Here is a 10812-nt window from a genome sequence, read left to right as displayed (position 1 = left end):
CAAACCATATTAATCATGGACCCTGTGCTTTTGTAAAAGATCTCTCAAACCATATGTATTAAGAATTTTTGAACCATGAAGACACATGTGACTGCATAATTACCACAGATCAGCAAGAGTTGGAGTGAAGAATTGTTGGATTTCAGTTTAATTTGGTATGCAGATATAAACTGAGAGTAGGTAACACGTGGTCTCCATTAGGCATTTGAAACATTGAAAATAACTCACAGATCACCTGCTTATTGAAGAGAGCATATGAAGAGAATCTAGATTCAGGGCCACTGGTGGGCCATGTGGGCTGTCCTAGAGAATATACCTTGACCAAAAAAAACAAAAAAACAAAAAAACAAAAAGACCCTCTTGCATTTGGTAAGCTCATACTCTTTATCCAAGCCCACATCTCCAAGTAAGACCACCAGGAAGTAATAGAAGGGGCTGTCATGATAGCCAGAACAGCTTAGTCAGCCCCGAGTTGGAAAATGTTCTAAGATTATCTTTGCATCTCACCCTCCTCTGTGAGAGTAAAGAAAATGACCTAAATCACCTCACATGCGACCTCCTAGATCAACCATATTGCCATTTTACTTGACATTGCCCTTCATACAAACATTGTTCCTTCCCTCTTTCTAATTTCCTAGGTCATGATAACCTTAAGAATATGCTTCTAAACTCTCTTCTGCTCACTAAAATGCCATTCTTTCTTATATCGATGTATACAATCAATTCATTATGACATAATCTTTGCCTTCCCTAAATACCTGAATGACGTGTCATCTTCCCCACATTATTTGACCATGCATGGTCTGTCCCAGATTATTTCACTATGCACAGCCTATCCCATATTATGGCAGCATATACAGCCCACACTGTATTAACTTCATCATGATCACTATTATTTTTAACATTATTCTTTACATATTATGTGCTAGGTGCTATATTAGGTGCTTCATAAATATATATTAGGGTTACATCTCAGGGTATATCCTGAGAACAGTCTTTCTCCTCCCCTAGCCTAGGCCAAAGTAGAAACAAAGACTCAAAGAAGATTTTGGCCTAAGTATACATCCTCGATCAAAAAGTGACTGTATCTCCCCTTGAGTCTTAGACAAAGAAATTATCACTAGGCTTCCCTTTGATTTTTTTTTCTCAATCATGGACCCTGTGCATTTATAAAAACAGGGTTTGGGAAAGGGCCAGGAGTAGACAAAGGGGAAAAGAACGGAGGGTTCTAATTAACTATAGAATAAAGAAGTTTTCATTATTGAGGACCATGGAGAGGCGAGTGGAAAGGGACACTCTTCTAATTGTTCTAGGGAATGGTTGACCCTTTATTTAAGGAAAACCCACTATCTCAACAATCTTGGTCACTTGTAAGTCCCTGAACTAAGGGTGTCCACATTTGTAATTGTTATGTAGTTCTTCCTGCGTGCTCTGAATTAAGAGACCTTGATCCATATTCTATTTAGAAAGATTTCATAAAAACCTATTTTCAGGTTTATATATCTCATAAGTTTACCTCAATTATAAACCCTTAAAGAACCAGAATAGTATAAATTCAATTATAAACCTCTAAAAAACTAGAATAGTATTAAATTCATCCTCAGGATACAATAATTATCCTACTAGTTAACCAGAGAAATTTAGAAATGACTTTATTATTTCACTTCTCTCTCTAAGATATAAAGTACTAGTTAAGAAAGTTTTTCAGGTTTATCTACTGTATAATTTGTGATATCATTGATCACGAAGGAATTGATTATTTTTGCCACCTAATTAGTGAAACAAACCTCCACTTAGCACCTTGTGCTGAAAACATGTCAGCACTTCATTACACAGATATTGGAAACTGCAATCTAGTTTCTATGGTGACAACAAGCTCCCATAGGGAGTTTAGTGTTTAGCTGACATACCCTGATCAGACAGAATACGATTAAAGGAAAGAATCTAACTTAAAGCACTTTTGTGTTCAAAACACTGCAAAATTATGTCTTTGAAACAGCCAATTTCAAATAAAATCATTGCACAAGTCTCCATAGAAATAAAGAAGTTTCTTGTTTTTTGGTATCTCATTATCCTATGACCTGAACTTTTTACTTTGAAGATAAAAATTATGATCACAGAAACACTCAGAACATAATCCCCATTGTTTCAATATTTTATCGATTCCAATAATGCATAAATGATATTAGAAGTCACACACTTAAGCCAAGGCAACAAAAACAAAAGATGTATGGCCTTAATACAAAAAGTAAATCAGAAACAAAGACTGCTTTATGCTAATATGATTCTGTGACAGCAATTGACAGAGAAGCATGCTAAAAAGACAAGTCATTAAAAGTTATAGCTTTGTTTGGTTAAATGCCATGTTTTTTTCCTGTCCAGTCTGTATGCGCTACTGCCACATTCATTTGCGATGCTTGATTTGTACAGTTTGACCTATATATAATCTACCTCTTAGGCCAATACTAAAATGTAGAAAATATTCCAGTCAGCAAACAATTATTGAGCTTTCACTCATCCAAAATAAATATACCACTTTATGATTTATTATACTTTAATCCCCCTTTTTAAAATGTAGTTGATTTCAAAATAGTCAATGTCTTATTTGCATAAACCAACTCAACACCTAAACAAGGCATAACTCTGTTTAGGCTGAGATAACCAGCTTCTGTCAAGACTAAGGTGCCATTCGTGACAGAGCAGGCAGGAACCAAAAGACTGAGAGAAGTGTAGTGTGAGATATGGCTTGTGATTGACAGGTGAACCCAAGGGCAAGTAATGTCAACAAATTGTGACAGCCGATGGATCCCCAAATTGTCAGAGCCCAGAAAGGTTCTTTGCGGCACACCGGATATGAGATTTAGTTGCAGCAAATCAGAGATCTCAACCTTGGAAGAAGAAATATACTGGGCCGGAAACCAAGGTATTAGAAACACCAAGGTATTAGAAAACATGCAACCTAGTTTGAGAAGCTTAAATGTTTAAGAACATTGAAATTCTGCTGACATAAACTCAACAGGAGCCCACAAGTCATTATTGTGGTCCTATATGACCCAGAACCGTTAGTTCTGCCACTGGATATACAAACTTGAGAACAGAAATGAGAACTCCTTTGAGAATCTAACCATGTAATACTGTAGATTGCATTGGTGAACACTGACTCAAAAGAGCCCGAAAATAACTATAAAAGCATGTTCACAGAAAATCATTATACAGAAATCATTTTGCCAGTCTGAATAATGAGTCAGCAAAATTATGAACACAAGGAAAACCTAGCCACTTGACTTTAGGCGGCAATAGGACCAGGTGCGGTGGCTCACGCCTGTAATCCCAGCACTGTGGAAGGCCCAGGTGGGTGGATTGCTTGAGCCCAGGAGCTCGAGACCAGCCTGGGCAACATAGTGAAACCCCGTCTCTACTAAAAATACAAAAAATTAGCCAGGCTTGGTGGGATGCACATGTAGTCCCAGATACTTGGGAGGCTGAGGTGGGAAGATCACTTGAGTGCAGGAGGTAGAGGTTGCAGTGGGTCATGATGCCGTGATCACACCATTGCAGCCTGGACAACAGAGTGGTGAGACCTTGTCTAAAACAAAACAAAACAAAACAAAACAAAAAAGTCAATAGCAAAGCCTTTAGCATAAATTGTCTTTCTGGCCTCAACTTTCCAGAAAGCACAAAATATAAATATGGATTTTATATAATAAAAATCTAAAAGCAACCTTTTGATAATCCAGATCCAATCTACTCAAGGCAAAATCATATATATTAACTGTCTATGTTTCTATAGAATTCTTAATTATTTTTGGTTAGCAGTAGCCAAATATATTTGGTAGAGGGTATGTCTTCAGAGTTACAAAGCTCTGTTTGTTTAACATTTGAGTGTCAAATTTGTGGCTTCACTTTCAGCTGTCTTTATGAAAGCAAAAATCTCTCCTAAGCACTATGCTGAGCTCTCAACTCCATGATTGGAGCTTTTTTGCACATAGGCTCACAGCTGTGGAGTATTTTTTTAAGTTGTGTGAATGATTTATGAATAAGTGTCTCAGCTTTAAATGTTATTGGCTGGGTACAGTGGCTACCGCCTGTAATTCTAGCACTTTGCGGGGCCAAGGCGGGAGGATCACTGGAGCTCAGGAGTTCAAGACCAGCCTGGGCAACATGGCAAAACCTCATCTCTACTAAAAATTAAAAAAAAAAAAAAAATTGGCCAGGCGTGTTGATGGCACCTGTAGTCCCAGTTACCCGGGAGGCTGAAGCAGGAGAATCGCTTGAACGTGGAGGTGGAGGTTGCAGTGAGCCAGATCATGCCACTGCAGTCCTGCCTGGATAACAGAGTGAGACTCCATCTCAAAAATAAAAATAAATAAATGTTACTGTTAGACATGTACTGAGTCAATTCCTACTTGTCACTGAGGAAGATAGCTGTGTATCTTTTGATTTATGCAAGTATACTTAAATATCAGTCTACAAAAAAATAAGAAAAGATAATTTTTTGTTTCTTAATTAAGCCATTTATTTTAAGATAATTTTAGATTAACATTTAGTTTTAATAAATAATGTAGGTAGCTCTTGTGCAACCTTTAACCAGTTTTTCTCAATGGTAACATTCTATAATACTGTAGTACAATATCCCAACTAGGGTATTAACATTGATAGCATCAAGTTCCAGAACATTCCCATCACCAAGAGGATCCCTTGGTGTTGCCTCTTTATAAACATAACCACATGATACACAGGCCTATGATCAGGCTGTTGTATGTATTAATAGTTTGTTCCTTTTTATAACATGGTATGGATGTATCATGGTTTATTTAACCATTCATTCACTGAAGGACACCTGGGATGTTTCCAATTTTTGATGATTACAAATCAACCTTATATAAACATTCGTTTACAAGCTATTATGTAAACATCAGTTTTCATTTCTCTGGGACGAATGCCTAGAAATGTAATTAATAAGTCATATGGTAGTTGCATGTGTAGTTATTTAAGAAACTGACAAACCATTTTGCAAAATGGATGTTCCCTTTAATATTTCCACAAGTGATGTATCAATGATCCAGTTTCTTGACATCCTCACCAGCATTTAGTGTTGTTATGTTTAGGTATACCATTAGGTATTCACATTAGGGTTTAATTTGTGTTTCCCTAACAGCAAATGACATTGATGATGTTTCTTGAGTGCTTATTTGCCATCTGTACATTCTCTTTTGCCTTTTGCTCATTTTTCTAATCGGAACATTTTGTTTTGTTTTTTTCATTGCTGACCTTTGAGGGATCTTTATATACTGTAGTTCTAGTTCTTTGTCGGGGGTATGGTTAGCAAATGTTTTTTTCCCCCCAGGCTGTAACTTGTCTTTTCCTCTTCTTAGTAGAACTTTTCACAGAGCAAAGCTTTTAATTTTGAAGTCTACTTTGTCAGTTTTTCATTGTATGTATTATGCTTTCAATGTCAGATCTAAGAATACTTTGCTTTTCTCTAGATCCTGAATATTTTCTCCTATGATTTTTTTCTAAGTGTTATATAGTTTTGTTTTACACTGAAACTCACTGATCAATTTTAACTTAATATTTGTATAATGTGTAAGACTTAAGTTGAGGTTCATTGTTTTGTGTTTATGATATCCTGCACCATTTGTTAAAAAATTTTGTTCCTGCACAATTTGTTAAAAAATTATCTTTCCTCAATGAAATCAATTTGCTCCTTTGTCAGCAATCAGTTGGACATATTGTGTGGGTCTGTTTCTGGGTTTCTGTTGTGTTCCATTGGTCTCTGTCTCTGTCAGTACCACAGATTTGGATTACTATAGACATATGAATAAGTTTTGAAATCAGGTAAACTGGTTTCTCTCACTTTATTCTTGATGTATTTTTAGGCCATTCTAGTTCGTCTTTTTATTTTAGGATGACATTGTCTGTATTTTTTTCTGGGATTTTGATAGGATTTGTGTTAAATCTGTATGTTAGTTTAGGAAAAATTGGCATCGTGATGTTGAGTCTTCTCGTTGGTGAATATGCTGTAGATTTCTCCACGTATTTAATTTTTCTTTGAATTTTTCATCAACATTTTGTAGTTTTCAGCATACAAGTCCCGTACATGTTCTGTTAGGTTTACATCAAATTATTTTGATTTTTTAATGATTGTAAGTAGCATTGTATTTTTACCTTTGATGTCCCATGTTCATTGCTAATATGTACAAATAAGACAAATTTTTGGAAGTTTCTGTTGTATCTTAATACTGTGATAAACTCAATTGTCAGTTTTAGGAGTTTTATTTTAGATACTTTGGATATTTTGTGTAGAAAGCCATGCCGTCTGAAAATGGGGACAATTTTATATATTTGTTTCCATCTGTATGTATTTTATTTCTTTATTTGCCTATTGCACTGGTTAGAAGTTCCAGAATTATATGTTGAATAACAGTGATGAAAAAAATTATCCTCTTTTTGTTCTTAATCTTAGGGGAAAAGCATCTAGTCTTTTAATATTAAGTAAAATTTTGGCTGTGGATTTCTGTAAATTTTTAAGAAATGAAAAATTTTGTCAAATACTTCTATCAGGTAATTTTTCTTCTATAGCTTATTAATATAGTATACTAATGGATAGATTTTTCAATAGTAAACCAACCTTGCATTTAAGAAATAAACCCAGGTTGGTAATGGTATTTATTCTTTTTATGTATTGTTCAATTATATTTGCCTATACACACACATGCACACAGACACACACACACACACACACACACACACACACAGAGCATTTTCTTATATTGTCTTTGCCTGCCGTTGGTATCAACGTAACACTAGCTTTATAATATGAATTGAAAAATATCCCTTCTTATATTTTCTGGAAGAGTTTATATAGAATTTAATGTTAATTATCTTTTAAGTGTTTTGTAGAATTTTCTAGAGATACCATGTGGCCATTGGAGTTAATTTTTTGGAAGATTTTTATTTATAAATTTAATTTCCTTAATAGTTACAGGGCTCCTCAAACTACCATTTTATACTGGGTAATGTATATCAGTTTGTATATTTTGAGAACTTCGTCCATTTATTCTAAGCTGTCAAATTAATTTTTGTAGAATTGTTTGTAATATACACATGATATTTTTGATGTCTCAAGGTCTGTAGTGATATTTTCTGTTTCATTCCTGATTTTAGTAAAATGAATTCTTTCTTTCTCTCTCTCTTTTTCATTGTCGTTCTTGCTAGAGGTTTGCCAATTGTGGTTTCTGAGAGTAAGCTCTCTGTTTCAAAAATACATTCTATCATTCTGTTTTCCTATTTTCAGTTTCATTTATTTCTGCTCTTATCCTTATTATTTTCTTCCTTCTGCTTTGGGTTTACTTGGCTCTTCTTTTTCTAGGTTATTGATATGGAAGCTTGGGTTACTGATTTATCATATTCCTTCATCTCAAATGTATGTATTTTATGTTATAAATTATCCTCTCAGCACTACTTTAGCCACATTTCACCATCCTAATACATAGTATTTTCCTTTTCATTAGTTCAATATTGTTTTTTATTTTTTTCTTGAGACTTTCTCTTTAACCCATAGAATTGTTTAGACCTGTTTGGTTTAGTTGTCAAGTGTTATAGACTTTCCTGATATTTTTCTAGTATTCATTTCCAGTTTGATTCCTTGGTCACAGAATGCAATATGTATTATTTCAATTTTTAAATATTTTTTCAGATTATTTTTAAGAGCCTAGATATGTTCTACATGGGCATATGTTCCATGTACACTAAAAAAATGTATATTCTGATATTTTGGGTGAAATATTTTATAACTTTATTACATAATGCTTATAAATAGTTTTTATGGTATTTCTATAGGCTGATTTTCTATTATTTATATAAATTGCTGAGTAAAGGGTGTTAAAGTTCAACTATAATTGTGGATTTATGTACTCATTTTAGTTCAGTTCTCACTCTCTCTTCCTTTTGGTTTTTATTTCACATATTTTGTTACTCTGTTGTTTGGTATTGTATAGTGTCATATTTACTATTCCTATGTCTTTGTGGAAGATTGATACAGATATCATTATATAATGTCTACCTCTGGAATACTACTTTGTTCTGAAGCCTACTTTATCTGATATTAATATCTGACATTAATATGCTTTCTTTCGATTCAACTTTTCCCCTTTAATTTCAACCTGACTATATCTTTATAGTTGAGGTGAGTTTCTTATACAGAAAATCCTTGGATTATTTTTTTGTTAGTGGATATGGAGGTGATTTTTTTTATCTACCCTGCCAATCTCTGTATTTTAACTAATGTATTTAGACCACTTACATTAATGTCATTGTTAACATAATAGAACTTAAATAGGCCATTTCACTTTTTGATACTTTTCTCTGTCTCTTCTCTTTCTTGCCTTTATGTAGAATACTTGAACATTTTTTGGAATTCAATTTTTGATTTATCTAATCTGCTACTATCCTGATTTTATATATTCGTATATAGTATATATACCATACCTCCCTTTCAGTCTCTTTAAACTCCTCCATTAGTAATATAATTTTCTTAAATATTTTCACTATGTACATTTATAATCAAATTAGATAATTTTTGCTTCAACCATCAAAGGTTTAGAAAACTCAAGAGATGTATTTTTTTGTATTTTTGCTACTGATTATTTCTTTTTTCCTTATATTTCAACATTTCATCTATTACCATTTGTATTTTGTTTAGAGAACTTCTTTCAGTCGTTTCTTTAGGGTAAGTCTGCAGAAACAAAATTCTCTTTGTTTTTCCTCATTTGAGAATATCTTGATTTCCTTTTCATTCCTAAAGGATATTTTCACTGAGTTTCGGATTTGGGGTTGAGAATTCTTTCCTTCCAGCATTTCAAAATGTTGTGCTACTTGTGACTGGCCTCCATAGTTCCTAATTGGAAATTCACTGTATCTGAATTTTTGTTCATCTATAGGTAAGGTATCATTTTTTTATTTTTTTCTCTCTCTCTCCTTGCTTTCAAGATTTTTCTTTGTATGTATTAATAGTTGTAGAAGTTTTATTATGGTGTGTCTTCGTGTGAATTTCTTTGGGTTTATCCTGTTCAGAATTTGGTCAGATTCTTGAATTTGTAAAATTATGGTTTGTCATATTTGGGAAGTTGAAGCCATCATTTCCTCAAGTACTTTTTGATCCCTGCTCTGTTTATTCTTTCCTCCTGGAATGCCAATGACATAAATGTCAGATCTTTAATTACAGTCCATTGGGTTCCAGAGACTTTCTTCATTTTTTAACTGCATTATTTCCTTGTTGTTCAGATTGGGTAATTTTCATTGTTCTGTCTTTCTGTTCACTGATTCTTTCCTCTTTCTCCTCCATTCTGCTCTGAGCTCATGCACTCAGTTGTTTATTTTGGTTATTGTATTTCTTCAGCTCTGAAATCTCTATTGCTTTCTTATAAATCTAATTTTTGGTAAGACTTTGATATGGCTAAGCTTTGTGTCCTCACCCAAATCTCATCCAGAATTATAATCCCCACAGTCCCTACTTGTCAAGGGAGACATCAGGTGGAGTAACTGGATCATGGGGCGGTTTCCCCGATGCTGTTATAGTGATAGTGAGTGAGTTACCACGACATCTGATGGTGTTGTAGTGTTTGGTAGTTCCTCCTTCATTCACGCTGTTTTCTGTCACCTTGTGAAGACGGTGCCTTGCTTCCCCTTTGCCTTTGCCATGATTTTAAGTTTCCTGAGGTCTGCCCAGCCATACTGAACTGTGAGTCAATTAGTTCTCTTTTATAAATAAATTACTCAATCTCAGGCAGTTCTTTACAGCAGTATGAAAAAGGACTAATACAGACTTGCTATTTATTTTTTTGATATTTTCTTTTTTTTATTTGTTTCAAGTATGTTCATACTTTCTTCTTGTAACATTTTTATTATGGCTGCTTTAAAATATTTTGCAGATGGTTGTAACATCCATGTTATCTTGACATTGACATATATTGATTTTTTTTCAGTATGCAATCTTCCTGGCTTTTGCTATGACAAGTAATTTTTTACTGAAGTCTGGATATATTGGGTATTATGCTGAATTTTATTTAAACCTTTTGTTTTTGCTGGCTTTCTCTGGCACTGCTTCAGCAGAGGAAGGGAGATATATTGCTTCATTATTGCCAGGCAGTGGTAGAAGTCCAGGTTCCTCACTTGCTCTTTATTGACACTTCAGGGGGTGGCTCCTTTTTATGGCTGGGTATTTGGAAATTCTGTCTTTCTACTGGGCCTCCACTGATGCCTCCTTAGCTGGGAGGGGTAAAAGTGCCTGGGTATTGCTTCCCATGTGGCCTCACTGAGACCACAGTGCAGGGGCAGTCTTTGTTAGTGTTTAGTTGCTAGCGAATGTTCTGACTCTCAACTAGGCCACCTCTGACAGTACCTCAGTGGGTCGAGGTGTCACCTCTTCACTGATGGGTGGAGACAGAAGTTCAGGTTCCCCAAGTGATTATCAGCCACATCACAGCAGAGGAAGCTCGTTATGGTTTTCTTGAAAGGAAAGTCCCAGGTGCCTATTTGACTTTCTCTGACATTACCACAGTGCTGGTGTGAGGGAACCTCATGAGACTAGGCTCACCACTAGGCTTTTTTTGCTGTGTGTGGAAGTGGAAATACAGTTTTTCTGTGATGTGTTTGGCTAGAATAGTGCAGTTATCTAAATGTTTTTGCCTTGCTAGGTCACACTCTTCCTGATCCTTTGACAAGAGAGATTGCTTTTGTTCAAGCTTTCTTTGTCTGCATCAATTGGTTTTTCTAGGTTGCCAGCTTCTTCAGCTCCATGTCTGAGATACG

General features: G+C 34.7%; 1 long non-coding RNA gene across 5 annotated transcripts in view; it reads right to left on the bottom strand.

Moving 5' to 3' along the window:
• LOC105480808 (uncharacterized) overlaps positions 1-10812 on the bottom strand; it is a 694030-nt gene that overhangs the window by 194330 nt on the left and 488888 nt on the right. The gene's annotated exons all lie outside the window — the stretch shown is intronic.

Source organism: Macaca nemestrina, chromosome 6, assembly GCF_043159975.1.
Source record: "Macaca nemestrina isolate mMacNem1 chromosome 6, mMacNem.hap1, whole genome shotgun sequence".
In the NCBI taxonomy this organism is placed as follows: Eukaryota; Metazoa; Chordata; class Mammalia; order Primates; family Cercopithecidae; genus Macaca; species Macaca nemestrina.
The sequence above is the reverse complement of the archived record's forward strand: the minus strand, read 5'-3'. Positions and strand labels throughout refer to the sequence as shown.